Raw genomic sequence first — 20,307 nt, 5'->3', positions numbered from 1 at the left:
AGAAACAGATAATGCTACAAGTTACAATTAGGCCCTTCTTCTCCCTGTTTGCTTAAACAACCAGCTGGCAGAGGTACAGTTTGGTCTTAAAGGGATAGTTAACATTAAAATGAAAATTAAGTCATAAATTACCAGGGTTGGGAAGTAACGGAATACATGTAACAGCATTACGTAATCAGAATACTAAAATCTGGTAAATGTAGTTTGTTATACTATCAGGAGGATTACAACGGTTTCACGTAAAACTAAATAATTTTGACATAATGCTATATTGACAGTAGTGATACGCGGAACGCAATTATATCTGTGGAGACTGCGGATAATCTGTGTGTTGGGGTGGCCAAGTAATAAAAAAAATAACACTCCAATTAATTGCGGGTGGGTCACAGGTCAATGAGAAATAAATCATTAATGTGTTGATTTTAATAAAGACATGGAGCTCTCATTTCACGGTAAAATGCAATGAACGTGTGTTACTCTTTTACCTTGTTTTCAACAACAATGTATATCTATTTAGGTAAAAAAAAAAAAACACAAAAAAAAAAAACATATGCCTAGAGCAACTCCTAGTGGTTAGTTATTATATAAAATAAAAGGAAAAAAAAAATTACATTATTGCTTAACTTGATAGCTTTCTAAAAATTTACACAAGCTTAACAGACATTATTTTGATAAGATTGTTTTCTAACATGATGGAAATATTAACATGTTTAAAGCTTAATTTTTCGTCAGACACTAATTTGCAGATTACCAAGCTACACAGTTGCAGGGTCCACTTGTTACACACACACACACACAAGCAAAAGTCTTTGGCACGTTAGTATTGTCACCCCCAAAAATGGATTTAAACCAGTTATTTTATATTTTGCTGTAGTGTGTCAGTAGGAAATATCAGTTTACATTTCCAAACATTCCTTTTGCCATTAATTGTTTTAATCCAGTGAGATTTTTGTATGCACAAGAAGTCTGACAACAGCCGGTGCTCCACACAGAGATCTGGAGCCTGTACCATGATGGTAGTTGAACAAACTCAGGGTTATAGGATTAGTTTCAAGTTGACAAAACCAAACCACTCCTATCTGGCTTTGTTGGTACCATGATGCTGATCATCAACTTTCTCTGTCAACTCAGGCTTTGATCCTGAGTTTGTGGAGCGCATGCACATGAATCCATGACATCAATGGCAAACAGCCAATCACATGCCTTGCAACAGAGATAAGCTATGATTCACTTCTCGCAAGAGAGTCAGCGCGATTTAAAACTCTTTTGCTGAACATGAAGAATTTAAACACATTTACACTAATGGAAAATACTTAGTCTGTGAAAGAGGACAAATAAAAGAAATGATCTTTCTCTATGAGTGCAAGTGAAAGTTGTGAAGTTAGTTTATATAGTTGATAATATATAACGATAGAGACTCAAACATACAAGGTCACATGTAGTCATATTTAAAGAGTATATTTACACCTTATTTATATTACATATGATCTATATATTAATATACTATATATTGAAACTAAATGCTTAACAACTGTTAAACTAAACTTGCATGTGTGTAATGGATTAATAAAAATATAGATCATATAATTATACAAATTATATATAAATCATAAAATAATTCTAAGTAATTATCATTAAAACCACACAATTTCATCATTAAATATTTGTTTTTACTATATAATGACCTTTAATTTGGAGGAAGAGAAACTGGGGGAGTGACTTTATTGTGTTGGGTGTGTCAGTGTCACTTATCTTACGTCTGATTGGTCCAATTTCAGTTTGAGATCTCTAAACCAGAACATAACCTGCCCCGGAGCAGGTTAGCCGTGGAGCGTAAGTTACTATGGCGATGAACACCGCTAAAAGTCAAGTCACTTTCATGGTACCTAAAACCTAGGATTGGCGCAAACTAATCTGAAATTTACCTGGCTAGCCAGCTAATCCAGCTTCATGGTACAGGCCCCAGCTGTGAGCAATGAAAAATGATGAGTCCGGAACAAAGGGTTATGGGAAAGTCCTATGAGTAATGCAATAGTCCGGGGGTGGAGTGCCCTCTGGTGCATGGCTAACTAGGGCACTCCAAACTGGTGAAGACACAATGAGTCTGTCTGGGATTACATGAAGAAACAGAAAAAAAAATGAGACAGACTAAATCCATAAGAACTGCAACATCTCCAAACTCCAAACTATGTGCAAGTGTACCTATGACAAAATCTGTTTTAAATGCAAAGGGTGGTCACAACAAATATTGATTTGATTTAGTTAATAGAAGTTAATTATTTTTGAAAGCATTCTCACTTTACAGCATTTTTACACTAGTGCCTAAAGATTTTTCCCACAGATTTTTCTCACAGATTTTTCTCTAACCAGCAGATGGCAGAATTCTGCCCCTAACACCTAGATCAATATCCATATAACAACTCATATTTAATTTTTATAATCATTACTTTTTTTTTCATAAAAATATATTATTTCATATGCATGCTAATGGTGCAGTTGAGGAATTTTGCAGTAAATAGGTAAAAAAGTACTTCATATCCCCCAAAACACAGCATAAATGTATAGATGAGAAGTAAATGAAATTTAATTAAATTGTATTAAATAGATACAAATATGATATAATTTGTATTATTAAAATATATTTTAATATTATTTAATAATATTTTTTTTATTATTTAAACGCTCTATATACACTAAAAGTGTAAACAGGAAATGAACAGAATATGAGGGTTAATTTTTTGTTTTTTGGTTGTGTAGATAAAGCTCACAAAGATGAAGATAAAGACTATGAAATATACTTTAAATCACAAAAATACAGGAGGCAGGAAATACTCACAAGCAAACATAAACAAGAACCGACAAACACTGAGAGAGAACTGAGGACTTATAAACATGGACAAAACAAAGGAACTAATCAGATAATTAACTAGACACAAGTGTAACCAAATGAACTAATCAGAACATATGAAAACTGGGTGACAGAGAACACAAAAGGCCATACATGTAACAGTATTATTGCAGAAAAAAAAATAGGCTATGTTTTTATTGAACATTGATGGAGCAACAGATTTTCTGTTAAAATAAATCATAAAAGTGGTTTGCTTTGTTTAAAAATCTTTATCTAAATCTATTAAATATATCTTTATCTAAATCCAAATGTATGAGGTGGCAAGGTGGGCCTTTTACCCCATACAAAGGCTCACCAGCATGGAGAAATACTATAGCTAAATAATATGTTTTAATAATGTTATGTTATGTAAAATACTTGTTCAAAACAATCACTTTAGCAAAGTTCGTATTTTCTGTTTATTTTTAAATAAAAAAATATTTTTGTTCACTAAATATACTGTCATTAAAATGTTAATTTTAAAAATACAGAAACACAATTATTTAAAAAAGTAAAGATTCTGAAAGCACTGAATGAGATCCCATAATAATAAAAAAGGCACAGCATGTAAGTTTCGCCGCGTAGGTTGATGATGCCAGGGGCGCAGGAAGATGTTTTAGGTTGATTCCAAGACTTTGAAGTGTAGTATGTAGGGGGCAGAGCTATAACTGAACATGCTGTCTCACCCCCTGGGTGGTACCTGTCCATGTGACACCTCTCCAGTCATCATGGAATAATCCTGATTACCGCTATGATGATGCTGCTCCCTGCACAGGTCCTCGGTGTAGATCACCAAGCTTCATTTATACAGCGCACAGTGAAAACCTACTTCAGTCGTTCATGTCAGGCCAGCAGCCCAGATACCCTGAGACTGAATACTATAATGAACTCCAAGCCATTCACAGAGAAAATGCACAGCTGCTGCAATCACACCAAGCTTTTTGTGCTGACCTGATGGAGTTGAAAGTAGTTCATACTGAGTTCAAAGAACTTGTAAAAGTTGCTCAAACCCTAGGAGCAGAGCTCAGTCCAAGTAAAAGCCATGACAGTCAAAGTATCCCCAACCCACAAGCCTCAAACCCTTTACATGTTTGAACATGCCTTCACTGCAGATCACCTCAATCTGTCACAAAAGTCTTATCCTGTGGATCAACTGCAGAAGAAGTATAGACACTTCCATGGTCTTCCCATCCTGCCTGTGAAAGATGCTCAGCTCTTCTTCTGATTGGGTCAGATCAACCACATCTCATTACACCAATCAAAGCTACCAGATTAGGTTCTCCAGGTGGACCTGTCCACACATGCCTGGGATGGACCCTCCAGGGCCCTGCATCATTCATGGGACATCTATCCTTCCACAACAAGATGAGTTTTTCAAGAAAGTCCAAAGACTCTGGCAGATAGAAGCTGTTCCACACAGGGATGAGAAAAAGGTGACTTGATCTAAACAAGATCAGGACGCTCTAAAGTTACTTGAAACCAAGACCATCCACACAGAAGTGAACAGTGTTTTTCGACTGGCAACGGCCTTAATACGGCAGAAGGATATGCCTCAGTTGCACACCCCTAAGGAGTCAGTCATGCCTAATCTGCTCAGTATTGAGAAACGTTTGTTGAAGGATCCAATGAAAGCAGAGACCTATAGAGCAGAGATGGAGAAGCTCATGCAGACAGGAACTGTCCAGGAAGTAAATCAGGAGACAACAGACTCTGACAAATGTTGGTATATACCACACCACATTGTCAGTCATAATGGGAAATCTCATGTTGTTTTCAACTGCTCCCACCAATATCATTAGGCCTAAGATGGAACTGGCAGACTGATACCCTAGCGTACAAGCACCACCAACCTCTAGGGTGAAGAACACCTTGCATGTTTATTGGAAATCAAACAATACTCTGCTAAAAGATCAAATATTTAATGTTCAGATCAAGGGATTAGTGAATTAAATACTTTCAAAAAATGAGTTTGAGTCACATGGTGCTAATTGGGAATATTTCAAATTTAAAGCTAGATTAGCTATAAATACAACTCGAATTCTGGAAACGTTGGGACATTTTTTAAATTTGAATAAAAAGAAAACTAAAAGACTTTAAAATCTCATGAGCCAATATTTTATTCAAAAAAGAACACAGATAATATAACAAATTTTTAAAGGGAGAAATTTTACACTTTAATCCACTAAATGAGCTTATTTTACATTTGATGCCTGCTACAGGTCTCAAAAAAGTTTGCACAGGGCAACAAATGACTGAAAAAGCAAGAAACTTTGAAAAGGTTCAGCTGGGAGAACATCTAGAAACTAATTAAGTTAATGGATATCAGGGGTCTCATTTATAAAACTTTGCGTAGATTTCATCCTAAAAGTGTACGTACGCGCAAAAGCAGATTTATAAAACCATGCGTACGCCAGAACCTGCGCACAAATCCTTTTATAAATCCCAGTCAGCGGAAGATTGTGCGTATGTGCATCTCCACCGTGTCTCCTCCCCGAAATCACCATATATGGAGATTACGACGCCTAGTTTTACTATGCATAACCTCATCTGCATATCATTTCCATACATATTCCCATCCACGTGACACCACGCCATCAAAGGTACAAGACAATGTAAAATATTAGATATGGATTATAAATGCCATTTGTGCCACACATTATATTGATAAAGATCATCCAATATCCTCTTTATGTTTTAGAATAAAAATATCAAAATATCGATAAAAACAAAATTATATAAAATACTTAAAAGATAAAGGTTTTAGAATAGAGCTGATTCATTCATTTCCACTGGCCAAATAGTATTTTAATAGTTTTAAACAATTCAAATCAAATGTATACAGTTTTGCTGATAAGGTGAACACATCTTTTAGGAAGTTTATAGGCTATTTTTAGTGGAAACAGATAGGCCTACTTATTTATTGCAGTCGTCTGATCTCGGCGCGTCACTGACAAAGTATTTTAAAAAGAAAACATGCAAATCTTACCGTTTTCCTCATATTATATCCTTCAAATGGTAATTGTTTGAAGATCCTTCACACGACATCAACACCTTATTATTGGACCTATTCAAACAGGATAACGGACCGTTCGACCAGCAGTGTCTTCCATAATATCCAAGTTAAGTGTGCATTGATCATCGTTCTCGCTAAAATATTTTGTCATACCATCTGCAGTTTAGTTTAAAGAGGAATTATTGTGCTCCCAGCGCTCCTCGCTGTCATTAAAACAGCGTGTCACAGGAAAAGTGATCGAAAGTAGCACATCTAGCTACTATCTCAATTCATATCACTTTGTTTAACTTCTGCGTAATGTAATTTCAGTACTTATCGGCAATAGTGAAGTGTACTATTAATGTAAATGTTTATCAAATGAAAACGTGTTTCCACGCGAGTTTAAATAATTATTTTATGTATTTAAACTGTTATTGTGGACATGAACTGTATTTCAGTATTTCATTTACAGTCATTTCACATAATCAATTAAGTGGACAGTAGACATTTGCCCAGTCCCGAAACAGACATGATTGCAGTTACATATCATGATACAATTAAGAACAAAAGCAGATCGAAGTGATCAAGAAGGAATGTAAGAAGAAAGTAAATCAGAGAGATAGCAAGGAGCAAGGCCATCGAGTGATTTAAAGGTAATGTGAGATGACACAGGATGTTGCAAATAAGACAGGGGTGATATGAGCAGATAGTTTAATATGGGTTAATGTTCTTGCAGCAGAATTTTGAATGTACTGTAAGTGAGAAATAGAGTGTACTGTAATCCAGCAAAAAAGAGCATTACAGTATAGTCGAGGCTCAATGTAATAAAAGCATGCACTGGTAATTCAGCATCTTTTGGGCTGACATAAGAACAAAGTTGGACTATACTGTGAATGCAACTTTGGAAAGTTTACTAATGTATAAATCCAGGGTCAGAGAAGGATCAAGAGTTTCAAGAAATTTCTGATGGTGGCAGATGGAAAAATTGTTGTAGGTTAAAGCTGGGAACTTTAGTTACCTTCATGCCATGTTCTGTTTGTTTTGGTTTTCATTCGTCACATTTGTACCTTTCTTCCAAGTTCCTGCCACTCATCAGGCACTATGGACACTAACTCACTCACAGCTGTGCATCATTAGTTCACTGTGTTGGAATTACCTTTGATCTTCTTTGTCTGTTTGCCAGTGACAGCACTTACATAATTTTTGGTCAACTAAAATAAATAAATAAATAAACAAACAAATAGCACATTTGTGGTAATATAAGAATTTAATTGGTGTGCATTTGGATAAAAATCTCATCATCATATCCAACCCTGTTCTTGTAGATAGTCCTACAGTTAAAAAAAGTAATTTTGAATAGTATCTGAGGTATCCATTGGGTTTATATGGGGGAAAAAATAACAATTGCAGCCTCTTGAGGGCAGCAGAGAAAACATATTACATAGATGTGTGCAGAGATGGGCATAAATACATGGAAATGTATTTAAAATACAAATACAAAATACTGTGTGGAAAAATGTATTTAAATACAAATACAAAATACTGTGTGGGAAAATGTATTTAAATACAAATACAGTATTTTGTATTTTGAAAATACACAAAATACATGTGAAATTGAAGATTCAGTGCAGGTATCCCTATTAGGCTGAAATCTATCTGGGCCTATTCTGAATGCCAAAAAGCATTTAGATGTGTGCAACAACTTAGAAACTTTCGTTTTAATTTTATATACCTCTTCCCTTCCCCTGCCCTGTAGGAAATAAAAAACTACAAACCCCCCCCCCCCAAAAAACTAATTTTTAACTTTTATTATGTTTTATCACCATCATTAAAAGCCAATGTGACAATGTGTAATTTGTTAAGCTAATTATAAATAGTCACAGTGAATTAAGAAACTACATAGGCCTACTGACTTTTAATTCCTTACCTCATTTCTGCACTCTCTGTCATTCTCTCTCTGTCATTCTCTCTCTCTCTTTCTTAAGTGCTTGCTTCCTTGCTGGTAATTACAAATAAACTTATGTAGTGCAAAATAGCAGCCATTTATATACTTACTTCTGACAAGGTTACAATGTAGTCTATTACTTATGGTGAACACTATTAAAAAAAACTGTAAAACTATGGGAACCTTTTCTGCTATATAGCAAAGAATAGGGATGGGTGATATGACAATATATGGCATGGTTTCACAATTATCAATATCAGTTTTGATACCACAGCAAAAACTGAATTTCAAACTCTTTTGATGCTTTTTTTTTTACGCAAGCAGTATAGTAACTTTTATATTTATTTAATGTAAAGTTTATTTGTTTCTATATACATAATTAGAAAATATAAAGTTTATCTAAAATAAAATAAAAAATTAGAAATCATTTGGCACTTTTTTGGTGAACAATAAAACTAAAAGTGTAGTGTATCTTTCATCATTGTCATCACAAATGCACACAATTACTACACTAAACTGATGGAGACAGACAATGATTAACCTAATTATTTCGTCTCTACATAAACAAACATTTGCATAGATGGGTAAACACAATCACAATTTGGAAATGTGTCCAGTTACATTTTCATAAAGCACCATGTTTGTAAAATTTAAAATGATTACATTTACAAAATGAGCCTGCATAGCAGAAATAATGAATAAAGTAATGGTCGGTGTAAAATAATTAATGAATTAAAAAACATATATAACACAGTATTGTTCAATTTAGTGTTATACATATGTTATCATATTAATATGTTTTGTTCTAATGTCTCAAGTCACAATTTCAAGTTTACAGGGTTTAACTTGATTATTTGGGTAGGGTTTAAGAAGTGTACTAAAAAACTTTTTCACATGTGTCGTCAAAATGACCTACAACCTAATCAGTTTACATGTGAATAAATCCATTTATTCACAAACTTCTCACGAGACGAGTGTTTGACATAGTATAAGAGGTGTTTGACAAATTATTCGGCAAACTACTTCCTCTCATTGCTGCATTTTGGTGGTTTGGAGAACAATTACTCAGAGTCGCCCTCTGTCGTTTTTCACAGAATTATACAATGGAGAGCACGTCAAGCATAAAAGCCTACCGTGCGTTCACACCGCCGCCGGCGAGAGCGTCAAAAGTCGCCTTGGCTGCCCTGCCAACAACGCTGTACTGTTCGTTCAAACCGCCGCCGACGGGAGGGTCAAAGTAAATGACAAGTCGCGTCAACCAATCGGAAGCCTCTCAAGCGAGGACCTCTACATTCCAATTGGTTGCCGCCGAACCGCGTCATATGTCATTACCATAAAGTTAACCTGATTTCAACTCTCCTCGACGCTCTCACCGTCCAAGACGCGCCGCGCCGCTCTCGCCGGAGCTCGCCGCCGGCTCTCATTGAAAATGAATGACTAGCGTCATTTTGACGCTCTCGCCGGCGGTGGTGTGAACGCACGGTAAAGCCTCGTTTACACTGCACGCGTGTGCGGCGCGTTGCGGCTGCGACGCGGCTGCCAGAGCTGATATGCGACCACTCAAGTCAATGCTCGTGTTTACATCAGCCGCACCGCGGTGCGTTTCAGAAGCGTCCCAGAAGCGGCTCGACGCACCGCTTCGCTAAAGATAGGCACCTCGCCTATTTTTGACAGACGGCGCGTCCAAGACGCGCCGCTCAAATACAAAATAAAGTCAAAACAATCACCCTGAGTAAATCCCGCTCATATTTCACATCACTAGGATGCCAGAAACTGACGACAAGAGATTCGAAGTTGAAAAACTTGAAATTTCTTTGTTTTTGGTGTCCATAACTGGTATTTTAAGTTTATTAACTTAATCTGTATGGCTACAGCAAAATAAAGTATGGCATAGCAATAAACACAATAAAACCAGACAAAATATAACAATGTAGCCATTAAAAACACGGAAAAAATCAACGAAAACAACGTTGGACAGGCGGTCTCACGAATCCAACTACTTCGCTTCTGGTGTGAGTTGACACCGCTGAGAGGACGGAACAAAACCTTGTCGGAGCCGTAACGAGCCGCAGACGAATGCAGTGTAAACGAGGCTTAATAGGTTTACTGAGGAGCGCGCGCAGTAAGCAGGTAACAGGTTCATGGCGTAGAGCCATGCGAATTGCGAAAGTATAAACAAGGCTTCAACTGCACAAAGCTAAAGAAAAAGCGGAAAGTCCTATCTAAACATTGTAATGTTTATGTGTACGAAGCCATGCTTGCTGATATTGTGGTCTATAACTCCTCCCCGAACTCACGTGAACGAGCAGCGATTTGCCTGTGATTTTGTGCATTTGTCTGCGATTTCTCAAAACCTGTCGTCGAGCCAAAATCGGGGCTAAAATCATGCAGTCTGAACTCGGCTTAAGCCGAGTTCAGACTGCACGATTTTCAAAGTAGTCAGGTCACTGTTCTTTTCACACTGCATGACTATCTTGGCCAGCATTCAGTCGCTGCTGTGTTCATACTGCACGATGGATCGGCGACAGAAGGTTTCACACTGCGTGACTTTACAATAGGAAGAATCGCCGACAACTCTGTCTGGCACACAAACTACGTTTCACAACCAAACACACGCGAGATGTGACAAGGAAACAACGCGATATCACACGTGCAGGACCGGAGTTATTAATATTATTATTAAAAACGGTAGCCCGCAAGAAGCTTGCAATACGAGTTGCCTGTGCGCTGATTTGCAGCGAATATAAGAAAAAGAAAAGAAAAATATGGAGGAGGAAATGGTTGGGGAGACTGTGGATTGTGTGTTCTGCAACGAGAGTTGGAGATAAATACATAACTTTTCAATGTGCTGCTGTTGCGGATGGTCAAGCAAATGTTTGTGTTTTGTTTCCGTTTGATAGAATTGTAATGTTTATGTGAATGAAGCCATGCTTGCTGATGTTGTGGTCTATAACTCCTCCCCGAACTCCCCACTGCTCTGTATCTTGCTCTCATTGGCTGTCGGTCATCGCCGATGTAGTTTTCAGTTAGAACACTTTTCACACAGCAGGATTTTGAATCGCCGACAGGTCCAGATATTTAGCATGCCAAATATCTCACGGGCGTCGGCGACTCGTCGGCGATTCTCTCAGATCGCGTCTTTGCTCATTCACACTGCCTGTGATTTCGGCATTTGTCGGCAATTTCTCAAAAACTGTCGGCGAGCCAAAATCGGGGCTAAAATCGTGCAGTCTGAACTCGGCTTTAACATGCAGTAACGTTAAAGAGATAGTTCACCCAAAAATGAAATTTTGATGTTTATCTGCTTGCCCCCAGCGCATCCAAGATGTAGGTGACTTTTTTCTTCAGTAAAACACAAATGAGGATTTTTAACTCCAACCGCTGCTGTCTGTCAGCCAAATAATGGGAGTAGATGGGGACTTCGGCTAAAAGAGTAAAAAAAGCTTGCTTAGACAAATCCAAATTAAACCCTGCGGCTCGTGATGACACATTGATGTCCTAAGACATGAAACGATCGGTGGGGGGCGTGTCTGGTCTGAACCTGGTCTGAACTAGTTGATGCATGAAAACAACACCCTGATAAAGAGGTTGACTGTCTCAAAGTATTTTGAGTATTTTGAAAATACAAAAATACTCATCTTAAATGTATTTAAATACAAATTACATTTGATTTTTTCCAAAGGCTTTAAAATACAAAATACAAAATTGTATTTTGTATTTCAAATATGTATTTTAAATACATGTATCTGAAATACTGCCCATCCCTGGATGTGTGTTGCGTCTGCTCATGTGAAGTGAATGTTAAGTTCGAATTTCCACATCAAGCACCACTCCTTACTAGTGAATGACATCTGGTCAAACCTGTGCTTATCTCGATGAAAAATCAAACCAAATGAATCAAACTGATTTATTTCAGAAACGGCACACTGACAAAACAGACATCGAAATCATTTTGTCCATATAATAATAAAAAAAAACATACAAAACAATATTCAATAATACAAACAATACAAAATGCTAATACATACAATATAGAAAATACATCAAAAAGAAGAGAAACGCAAACCTGGCAGCCATAAGAGGAAACATCAACAATGAATAATATTTAAATAACAAAACAAATCACTGTGCACATTTTTGCCTTTTATGTCTCATTGTTATTATTTTATCTGTAAAATCTGAGTTTTATCTGACTGGCACATCCGGTTGACACAGGCATTGTCGATTATGGTTTGTTTTGTTTCTTTTTTTGTTTTGTTTTAATTTTTGTTTTTTGCATTGCCTGCCTCCTCCTTTCGCCACCTCTGCCGGTGTTCTGGGTCAAACATCTCTGTTGGGTTAAACGCTGGCTAGGGCACACCGCAGTTATACCCAAAGAATATAATTTAAAATGACTCAACTGATAAATTGAACACCAGGAATTCACATAAGAATAGTCAGTTGTTGGGTCACACCCAGACAAGGTGAGCCTTGTCTGGAGGTGCCTGACACTGGCACGAGAGTCTGGTATGTCCGGGGGTGTGAAGGAGAGATAAGGCGAATCAGAGGCGGGTTTGATGGTTGTATGGACGGGTCTATCGATTGTGCTTGCCACCAGGAATGGAGTGGCTTCTGAACCTAGCGGGATATGGATTTGTCTGTAATCATTTCACTGACTAGTCCAATTATTATTATTATTATCATTAATATTATTGTCATTATTATTATTATTATCATCACTACCAATGCTACTGCCATTACTTCCAATCCAGCACAGACAGCTACTGCAACTACTATTATTATTGTTATTATTATTTATTATTATTATTATTGTTGTTGTTGCATTACATTGTATTGATATCTATTTATCACTGAGCGCAGCCACTTCCAGTTTTTTTCCCCTCTTTCTTAATCCCTACAACAAGGAAAGCTAAACAGTAATTACTAATACAATTCATGAAATTGACTTAACTGATCTTTGTACCTGTACCTGCTGAAACTACTACAACCATATATCTATAGCCTACTCTTTGTCTCTCTCTTCCTGTCTTCTTCTGTATTTGTATATGTATATAACTGTCACTGCTTTTTTCTTCTTTAGCAACTGTCTTTTTGCTTAAAAAAAGAAAAAAAAGGCATATTCATGACAAGGCTGTGTTTGCTTTCTCTCTCTTTTAGTTTCTGTCAGAATGAGGATGCAGTTTAAACAAAACCACAAAACACTCTGCACTTGCCCACTCACCTGCTCATCTAGTCTGACTAGAGAAACTTGAAGTTTCAGACCCTGATCAGACCGTCAGGGAATATCACCTTTGAATCTCTTCACAGTACATTCTGTCAGAACGAAAACAAGGGAGAGGACCTGTGAGGCAGACCTTTCTGGATTGAGCACAGATATAAAAATAAAAACAAACCAATAAACAACAACAAAAAACAGGTAATTTCACCTGAAGAAACAATCATTTGTGCTGTAGGTGGTGGGACAAGTCTGTGGCAAACCTCAAGTATTTTCCATACCATTCAGAGCAAAAAGATGATCGTAGCAATTGTCAGAGGCACAAAACAAATTTGATCTTTAGCAAAGTGCCTTCCATCATAATCCAATCAGAATTTAATTAATAAATCTTTTGACCAGACCTAACTGTGATATATAGTTTATATATTTAGATTATATGTGTTTGCGCACATTGTTTCAGGAAGGAATTTATACCCACATGACGACAGGGAGGTGAAAGTGGTGCGTAAATCGCGTTACCCCTCCTACTTCTGCTAGTTTTACTGAGATGTCTTGTCCCGTGAGAATTGGCCAATTAATATTACAGACGTCCTGAAGTAAAATTACTTTGTAAAACTAATCCCGTCCGAATAGGGCTTAAGTCTCTATTTCTGTAGGCCTATGCCAGTAGATGTTGATAACAATATGTTTAATATATATATATATAGCACCTTCCTCAAGCTCAAGGACACTTTACAAAAGCAGTATCATAATAGACAGTCACTTCACATAATCAATTAAGTGGACAGTAGACATTTGCCCAGTCCCAAAACAGACATGATTGCAGTTGCATATCATCATACAATTAAGTACAAAAGCAGAGACACATAGCGTGGTATAGAGTAAACAAAATATAAAATGGATAGAATAAACAACAAACACGCAAGACAGATACATGTAACAAAAATATTCTGAGGAAGCATTACAACTGGAGTACAGGATTTGGAAAGTGTATGGAAAGGAAACTTATTATGACTAGTATTGGGTAAACAAGTAGGTTTTAAGTTGTGATTTGAATTCAGAGTGAGGTTATTGTCCTTATAGTGCCAGTCGTAGTGAGTCCCATAGCTTATGAGTCATGACAGAAAACGACCAGCTGTTCATTGAAGATAGACGAAATATAGGTACAGTAAGAAGGGCACACCCTGAAGATCGAAGTGATCAAGAAGGAATGTAAGAAGAAAGTAAATCAGAGAGATAGCAAGGAGCAAGGCCATCGAGTGATTTAAAGGTAAGCAGAAGAATTTAGTAAATAATGTAAGATGACCTAGTGGAGGTTAAAAAAGACAGGGGTGATATGAGCAGATAGTTTAATATGGGTTAATATTCTTGCAGCAGAATTTTGAATGTACTGTAAGTGAGAAATAGAGTGTACTGTAATCCAGCAAAAAAGAGCATCACAGTAGTCGAGGCTCAATGTAATAAAAGCATGCACTGGTAATTCAGCATCTTTTGGGCTGAAAGTTGGACTAAAAAGTTGGACTATACTGTGAATGCAACTTTGGAAAGTTTACTAATGTAAAAATCCAGGGTCAGAGAAGGATCAAGAGTAATGACATTTCTGATGGTGGCAGATGGAAAAATTGTTGTAGCATCTCTGTGGAAATATGAGATTTAACTGGTGTGCATTTGGATAAAAATCTCATCATCATATCCATCCCTGTTCATGTAGATAGCAACGTCAACTGGCGGCCCGCGGGCCAAATCCGGCCCGCCAGAGATTTCCATCCGGCCCCCAGAAAAACTGAATTCAGGAATAGCCTTGTAAGAGGAAAAAGTTTAGGGCTGGTCCGAATACCATTTTTTGATGAACATCGACTATTCGAAGCTTCGGAGAGAGGGGCTGAACATATTTTTCCTCTAATAAAGGCAGGAATCTGTGTCTGTATATCCGTTTGCATTTTTATTATTTCGAGAACCGTTCATCCAATCGACTTCACAGGGGAGTGCAGTGTCGCATTTGGTGCAATATAGATGGACACGCGAGACGCGACACATTCAGAATTAATAAACTTTTAGTAAACTACAGTTAGAGCAGCGCGAGCGGGAAGCGGCGCACCTCACGCGGGCAGGGCTTATGCTCCGAGAACGGACACTGCACTAGTGATATAAAACGCACACACACAGGTCTGTTAAATTAAGCAATACTTTTAAGGTAGTCTAATAATTTTCTGACTAACAAATTGACACAGAAATTTAAACAAAGAAAAACGAAATTAAGTTAAATTAAAACGAGATTAATTTAGATTGATAATAACGGGTAAAAATGCTAATACATTTTGTCTATTATTCTATTTTCCACAATGTCAAAGCAACAAAACACAAGCTCAGACATGCACAAACTCCGCTGTTCTGCGCTCTAGCCAGAGAACACTCCCGTTGCTGGAACACGCGTCGGTTCTATTTCTAGCATGCACGCGTTTTCTGCATGCTCGAGCGCGCCTGAGACGCGTGTCTCAGTGTGCAAACTCCAACCTGTTAAATATGGGAGCCGAAATAAAAACGGACACGCCACGCAGCTGAGTCGCTCACGCAGCCAGTGTGTCGCCGGCCTTATTCAAGGGGAATGAGAACCGTTTTTTATTTTTAATCTAACGAAACAAAAAGCCTTCTGAAAAGTAGCTTGTGCCATAGCCTGCCTTCAGTCAAGAATGACGATAAACGCGTTCTCTCATTGAACATCTTTTATTGTTTCACGTGCTCATTTTTTCACAAATGTCAAAATTTTCCTTGCCTGGGATTTGCGCACAATTGCGTGACAGTGATGGACAGCTTGAAAGCCTCACAAATATGAAGCCTAAATATCGCTATCGCCCCCTGGTGGCTTGCTGCAGTACAGGTAATATGTAAAAAATAACATAAATTTGGAATTAGAATTAGTATATCAAATAATAACATACAGTATTAGGATACAATTCGAATTTTATTTTATATTACGAGTATCTGGCCCTTACAGAGTCTGCAGTGAAAAATTCTGGCCCTTGGACAAATATAGTTGATGACCCCTGATGTAGATAGTCCTACAGTTAAAAAAAGTTATTTTGAATAGTATCTGAGGTATCCATTGGGTTTATATGGGGAAAAAATAACAATTGCAGCCTCTTGAGGGCAGCAGAGAAAACATATTACATAGATGTGTGTTGCGTCTGCTCATGTGAAGTGAATGTTAAGTTTGAGTTTCCACATCACAATCCTTACTAGTGAATGACATCTGGTCAAACCTGTGCTTATCTCGATGAAAAATCAAACCAAATGAATCAAACCGATGTATTTCAGAAACGGCACACTGAAAAAACAGACATCGAAATAATTTTGTCCATATAATAATAATAATAATAAAAAAAACATACAAAACAATATTCTATAATTCAAACAATACAAAATGCTAATACATACAATATAGAAAATACATCAAAAAGAAGAGAAACGTAAACCTGGCAGCCATAAGAGGAAACATCAACAATGAATAATATTTAAATAACAAAACAAATCACTGTGCACATTTTTGCCTTTTCTGTCTCATTGTTATTATTTTATCTGTAAAACCTTTTTACCATGCCAATAAAGCCACTTGAATCTTGAATCTATTAACATTAAAATAATGCAAAATAATAAAGCAAAACAAATGCATGTGTGCCAATGAATTCAAAAAGGTAAACTGAATTAAAACAAGCAGCACACAACCAGACCTACATTCTGATACTGTATGTTTATAAACAAAGTTTAAAGGCAAATTCATGACAAGGCTGTGTTTGCTTTCTCTCTCTTTTAGTGTCTCTGTCAGAATGAGGATGCAGTTTAAACAAAACCACAAAACACTCTGCACTTGCCCACTCACCTGCTCATCTAGTCTGGCTAGAAAAACTATTCTGACTAGAGAAACTAGAAGTTTCTCCTCCCATCAGGGAATCACCCTTGAATCTCTTCACAGCACAGCACATTCTGTCAGAACGAAAACAAGAGAGAGGAACTATGAGGCAGACCTGAGCTCGGATATGAAAAGAAAAAGAAAAAACAAACAAATAAACAACAACAAAAAACAGGTAATTTCTTGTTGTAGAAGATTCATTTGTTAATTAATTTTTGAAAACCATTTTTAAAAGCCAGACTGTATTTTCCTGTTGTTTGTCATTCTTTCTCTTTCTTTTTTCTCTGTAGGTCAGAATGAGGGTTATTTGAAATTCTGCGTTCTTGTCCTGCTCTTGCAGTGACAGTAAACTAAAGTCAAGATGTGACGGAGTATTAAGACTCGATGACAGCAGGAATATATCAGACGTCATTCAGAGAAATGATTCACTTGAGGATCAGGATCCGGAACACAATGTTTTCCAAGAGAAGTTTAAGAAAGAAGCTTCATTCTCATATTCATGTAAGTCTGAGCACATTTACTAATTTGAAAAGATCATCTATTATTATTATTATTATTATTATTATTATTATTATTATTATTATTATTTAGGGATGTCCCGATCACGTTTTTTTGCCCTCGAGTCCGAGTCTGAGTCATTTGATTTTGAGTATCTACCGATACCGAGTCCCGATCCGATACTGCTATAATACATAAAAAAGAATAAAGAAGAGCGAAAAAACAGATCCATGATCCAGGAACAGTGCTTTTCAGGTTTTTCAGGTATCTAACAATCGTTTTCACGTACAGAAAATGGATAAACTAATCAAATATAAAATATCACTGCATATTATCTTTACTGTATAAAATAAATAAAGATTAATCATTATTGAAGTTACAAAAACTATTCAGTCAAGAGCAGTGAGTGATTTCTTTGTTATTTGTTGTTTGATTTAACATTAAAAACAGGCAGCAGGAATAGTTTTTTTCCCTATAAGACATGCACGATCCAGTAGGCCTACATATACTGTTACACATGTGCCTTTCTTTCTCGACTAATATACGTTCACTTAAGACATAACCGACTATGTTTGCTATGATACTCGCTAAGACGGGCATGTTGACATAATTTTTGTATGAATTTGTCCGCTGAAGCGCAAGACTTGAAAGAGAACTCAGTATTTGCGCGCTGACTGAAATAAGCGTGTGCGCGCTTCGGATGAGCGCACACAAATCTTCTCACAGCGCGCGAGCTCTCTTTCGCGTCTTGTTCTTGAAGGTTTAAATCAGCAAGGCTTACATGGGTTAGTTTAAACACAGATAGCAGCGTGTGCTGTTCAGGTCTCACCTGCGCTCGCGCTATCAACGGCGATGACGGCGTACATGACTGGACATTAGAGCAGACGGCACTCGCAGTTAACAGTTTACAAAGAGTAACTGTTTTGTCCACGCTTTCTGATTATTGTTGTTGTACCGTTTTGCGCATCCATCGACTGGAACATACATTATCTGAACTCTGTCTGTCTGTTTCCCACGTTGCTATTTTAAACAAACCATATTAACCAATAGATGCGTCCTCATTCGAGATGGACCACGGTGCAAGTGCGTACCGAACCGTAAGTGGAGAACCGTACGGTTCGATTTTTTACAGAGAACCGTTGCACCCCAATACATATATATCCGAGTCCTGATCGGGAGGTAACGTCCGATTCCGATCGAGTCTGAAACCACGTGATCGGGCCCGATTTCCGATCGCGTGATCGGATCTGGACATCCCTATTATTATTATTATTATATATCAAACGTAAGTATTTTTCAGTGAAACTACTGTAGCACAATATTTTGTATACTGAATATGTCAAAACAGTTAAAACATGTCAACTGGTTAAAGGTACTAAGTTACCTTACTGTATATGACTGCAAATGTTTTTTCAACATCATATTATATGTAATTTTACTGTAAAATACTGTAAAAATGTATGGTTTGGACAAATAAAAAATATGAATAAGGTTATCTGATAATTTAGGCTGTTTAGGCAAAACAGTAAAAAGAACATTCCAGAATTCATTACACATCAGATCACATGATTACATTTTTTATAAATAATACTAATTTTTGTTGTCAGTAATGTTGCTACAAATAATAGTGTATTTTGTGTGACATTTTATGTAATTTAGTTCATGTTTATTGCATTATTACTGCCAAGTAAATTACACTGTCAAGGTCCAGAAAAGTATGCAAGACAATTTACTATACAGTCAATGGGACAGTCACAAGCCTCCTGGTTTTCATCCAAAATATCTTAATTTGTGGTCCGAAACGGGTTTAGAACGACATCGGGATGAGTGATTGACAATTTTTTTTTATTTTGGGGTGGAGTATCCCTTTAATTGTTGGTTTTGTTTTTTAACTTGGAAATTGTTAGTACATTTTTACAATTACAAAGATAAACATACTTGTGTTTTGTTTTTCCTTGCGTTTTAAATCAGGAGGAAACTGACAGAGATTCTGATGAGGAACAAGATCCAGAATACCTTCCAGACTCCGAATCAGATACAGACGATGACCCTCACCCATCACTATTTGTTGACCCTATAAGACCAGTCAACAGATCAAAAAAATCAACAGATAAATCTTCAGAAGACAAAACTACTGTTTCAACTGGAGGGCAAAATTTCTGCTTTGTTTGCCAAAAGCCAGTTTTCAAAATAGCACAACACTTCAGAACACACATAAAGGAGGAAAGTGAGATTGCAAAGGCTCTTAGACTCCATGTCAGGTCAAAAACTAGAAAGGAATTGCTTGAGAAGCTTAGGAATAGGGGAAACTTCATGCACATGTGGTTTTAAAGAATGGATCTGGTTCACTCAAAGTCAAACGAAAGGCTAAAGGTGACGTTAAAAACTATGAGTACTGTATCCACTGCAAGGGGATGTTTTTACGGGCCGAGTTGTGGAGACACATGAAGAGGTGCTCCTCCGAACATGGGGACTCTGAACATCATGGCAGAAAGCGAGTTATTGGCCTTGCAGCACTGGTAAAATCTGCGTGCTCTAGCACTGAAGATGGCGTGCTTAAAATGTTAAGTCGCATGCATGACGACGAGATTTTAGATGTTGTTCGCAATGACTTTAGCCTGTTACGCTTTGCAGAGTCTCTTTATAATAAACATGGTCATGATGCATCAAAGCATGACTATATACATCAAGAAACCCGCCAACTTGGACGTTTCTTACAGACTTTGCAAATAAAGTCCTCAATCCAAACTCTAGAGGATGCTATAATACCAAGCAACTTTATGAAGGTCATTGAGGCGGTAAAGGAGACAGCAGGATTTGACAAAGACAACAACAGTTACAAAATTCCAAGCCTTGCCTTGAA

The 20,307-nt window shown here is 37.1% G+C and overlaps 1 protein-coding gene and 1 long non-coding RNA gene across 2 annotated transcripts in view; one reads left to right on the top strand and one right to left on the bottom strand.

The window, feature by feature from the left end:
- LOC125245641 (zinc finger protein 271-like) overlaps positions 1-20,307 on the bottom strand; it is a 243,294-nt gene that overhangs the window by 170,918 nt on the left and 52,069 nt on the right. The window lies entirely within an intron of this gene.
- On the top strand, positions 14,185-17,508 carry LOC125246062. The gene is made up of 3 exons (XR_007179718.1): positions 14,185-14,309; positions 16,851-17,121; positions 17,237-17,508. It is a non-coding gene; the product is annotated as an uncharacterized LOC125246062 (long non-coding RNA).

The sequence above is a fragment of the Megalobrama amblycephala genome, linkage group LG1, assembly GCF_018812025.1.
Source record: "Megalobrama amblycephala isolate DHTTF-2021 linkage group LG1, ASM1881202v1, whole genome shotgun sequence".
Taxonomy (NCBI): Eukaryota; Metazoa; Chordata; class Actinopteri; order Cypriniformes; family Xenocyprididae; genus Megalobrama; species Megalobrama amblycephala.
Note: the sequence above shows the minus strand (reverse complement) of the source record. Positions and strands in the feature narration are given on the sequence as shown.